Consider the following 3,756-nt stretch of genomic DNA (forward strand, 5'->3'; position numbering starts at 1 on the left):
TGCCTTTGTAGCCGAACCTGCTTCTACTTCCATCTTTACTAGTTCAGTAATGTTTATCGAAGACATCTTTCTCTAAACTCAAAGAAATCCGAAAATAAAAAATTTTATTTTCAAACAGCACTGTTGGCGAAGTTGTGGATAACTTCGCTTAAAACTTAACTTCGCGTGAATTTGTAACGTCGCTCACTTTCTTAAATTCGCTGGATAGGCGAAGTTAAGAATAACTTCGCTTAAGTTGAGCGAACTTGGGAGGTAGGCGAAGTTGAGGGTAACTTCGCTTGAGGTAAGCGAACTTGAAGAGGTAGGCGAAGTTGTGGATAACTTCGCTTAACCTTATATCTTCGCCGAAACCCTAGTAACAGTGACGGCAACTTCGCCTGATGAACACGAAGTTTCTGCAGATTAGATTTCTGGGTTTTTCGAGGTTTGTGAAGGTGTTATGGGTTGTTTAAGATTGTAGGAGGTGAGTGTAACACAAAAACTCAGAAAACTCGTCCCGCGAATAGTCGAACGGAACGATTTCTATACCCGCGTGATAATCCCGAACCACACAATCGAGCAAATGCTCTGATACCAATTGTAGGTTCCCAGCCGGATCTACACGAGATATCACGTACTACGCAGGTGCGGAATCCCTACGTAAGACGTTACGAGTATAGAAAACAATACGATTAACACACGATAATCAAACACGTTGTATACCAACCTTAAACACGTGATACGAAGATCACTTGATTACAGACTCTCTCTCTCTCGAATACACGAAAACTGGAAAACTGAATGAATTAATTAATAAGCCGTAACAGATGGCTTATATAATCACGACAACTTCGCCTGGCATGTTCAGGCGAAGTTGTCACTAACTTCGCTTGTCTAACAAGTTCGCCCATATCAGCGAACTTGTTAGCAACTTCGCTTATACAAAACATAAAACATTATAAACGCGATTACAGACACTAGACACTGAACTACTGACATCATGCACCAACACCTTTAAGTAAAAACGTTCAATACTACGTAAACTTTAAAGGTCAAGAACATACCTTTAGCGCTCGTTCGATCTTGATTAGCTTGTTTATGCACTCTAGATCTCGTGTAATAAGATCTAATACCAACTAACGTTTACTCTCTCTCGGGTCTTGCTCGTTTATGGTGTGTGTGTGTGTTTGGAGTGTGTAGAGATTATGATGGAAATGAAATGAGGGTTTAGGGTTTTAGGTTGGTTTAGGGGATATTTATATCCCTTAAAGCCCATGAACCTAAGGCTCATTCTCATTTAACCCATCTTAATTAATCTAAGTCCATGATCTGTTCTTTACTCGACATTAATTAATTAATAACGCGAAATCACTAAACGTAACTTTCTTTATTTAACATTATAAATTTTAGGATGTTACATCTTTAAAAATCTAAATCTAACCAAGTTTTCCAAAAAAAAAACCAATTTACAAAGGTGGGGTGGGGTGGGGTGGGGTGGGGGCGGGTGTATTGACATATACTTAGTGCATAAGCCAGTCGTCGATCAAGAAATAACACATGTCAGCACTGACTTTTAAGATTAGTATCTATACATCACGCATAAATCTATACGCAGTGTATAAGTGATGGCTTGGATATTAAAATAAAATCCTTGAGTGTACGTGTGAATAAAACCCTCCTGTAAAAAAATATAGTGACGCTTTAGTCATGTGCGATCTTTTTGGGTCCAGAAAGTAAACCCCATGACAATTGATATGAGTTTGACATTGCCAATCATCAAAGGTGCCCTTTTAGTCTCTCTTCTGAGTTTCAAACCAATCTCCAAACCGGAAACATGCATATAAACATTTAATTAAGGGTATATATATTTGCATATCATTATATTTGAAATCAATCTTATTATTTGATATGCTCCCTATTTATTACACAGATGTAACGTAAGATCTTTCGTAGAATTTGTATGAGATTCTTTCGCGGTTAAATTCAACGAATGGATTCTAGATGAACGCGTCCGGTTGACTTTCCTGTGTTTGGTCATTCCCGTACTATTTTATCTTCTTCTGAACCATTATAATATATATACACATGCACATTCACCATTCATCAAAAAGCTAACGAACAACTGCAAACATTAGTGATGATGAAACCTGCATTAGCATCAAAAGATGAACCAAAGTATAGAGGTGTGAGATTGAGGAAATGGGGCAAATGGGTGTCGGAGATCCGCCTGCCAAACAGCCGTGAGAGGATCTGGTTAGGCTCATACGACTCGCCCGAAAAAGCTGCTAGAGCTTTCGATGCAGCGGCATTTTGCCTACGTGGCAGCTCTGCCAAGTTCAATTTCCCAGACCAGCCGCCCAACATTCCCGGAGGGAGCGCTCTTTCTCCCTCCGGGATACAGGCGGCTGCTGCTTGCTTTGCCAACTCAGTTCCAGACGAAATCATCCCCATAGAGACGCACACCTCCATAGAGACGCACACCTCTTCTGCCACCTCCTCCTCGTTTGTGTTACAGGATAATGAGACGGGGTACGATGTATTTTCAGGGTTGGATGATTATGTCATGCCTTCGCCACCACCGATGGATTATCCTATGCTTCCTGAATACGATGACGGGGAGAATTCAAGCAATGGAGACATCTCGCAAAGTCCATCGTTCCTCTGGAACTTTTAATCAATCTGGACAGTTAATTACGTACACCAGCCATATAATATACTACATATATGCATCTAGGAGACTAGCTAAGAGTATAAAAAGAGTCATAAATTATACCGACAGTGTCGCGCCTTATTTTTGCATACGGAGAGGGAGGTTGGTTCATAAGTAACAATATCAAATACTCATGTTGGAGCCAATCGCATTTTTAGTCATGTTTTTGTTTTTCCTTAAAACTTGTAGAAGGTCACATTTCACAAGTAAACATGATCAGATAAATTTTTGTATGAATACAATCTTTATGTTTGTAGAATAGTAAATTGCTTATTTTTAACAGGTTTAGTTTCCAGAGTGAATACTACATGTGTAAAGGACTTTTATGTTTGGAAAAATAACATTTAACTCTTCATAAGTTTACAAAATAGACATTAGCTTTTGGTTTCACAAGATTAAACTTGTACATTTTGCTTGCCACATCTACATTGGTGTACGGAATGCTACAGCATGGACAACTAGGAATGTGCCACTTGGATTCTTTAGGCGAAAAAGCCGGGGGGCTAAACAACTATGCTGGCGATATGCAACCAATGTCTCAACGAACTCGCTAACGACTGTAAGAATGTTTCACAAACTCCACCCGTGAGTTTTTACTAAAAAAAGTGAATCTTAAAAAAGAAGTTAATTTCTAATTTTCAAATGTAAAGTAAAAGTTATAGAAATAAGACTTCCAAACTAAGCCTGATATTGGATATGCAGGCGAGCTTGTGAAGCAAGTGGGATTTAGAAATTAAAAAAGTTAAAAATAAAAAAATATATAAAAGTGAAAAGGAGACACAGGATTGGAAAAGTTGGCCTCACAATTGGTCGATGCCTCCTCGATGGTGTGGCAATATTTTTCCGTTTGGAAGCTGTGATTTGGAGTTAAAACTAGGTTGGGGGTTAAAGTTTGGATGGCCGGTGTAAAGGGTTGGTAGGTGGGGTAAAATTATCTTTTTAAATATTCATTATTTTTAGAATATGATTTTTCAAAACCGCCTGTTTACACTAGCTAATTACTTTTGACAAAAACATATATTTCAAACTTGTGTTTGGATGGACCATTATACATTTTAGCTATCTGA

At 38.5% G+C, this 3,756-nt stretch overlaps 1 pseudogene; it reads left to right on the forward strand.

Annotated features, from left to right (window-relative positions):
* The first annotated feature begins 2,097 nt into the window (after positions 1 to 2,097).
* On the forward strand, positions 2,098 to 2,690 carry LOC143564991 (ethylene-responsive transcription factor ERF017 pseudogene; annotated as a pseudogene).
* The last annotated feature ends 1,066 nt before the right edge of the window (positions 2,691 to 3,756 follow it).

This window comes from Bidens hawaiensis, unplaced genomic scaffold (assembly GCF_021521415.1).
Source record: "Bidens hawaiensis isolate Kalapana, Puna unplaced genomic scaffold, B.hawaiensis_p1.1 tig00001206_1, whole genome shotgun sequence".
Taxonomy (NCBI): Eukaryota; Viridiplantae; Streptophyta; class Magnoliopsida; order Asterales; family Asteraceae; genus Bidens; species Bidens hawaiensis.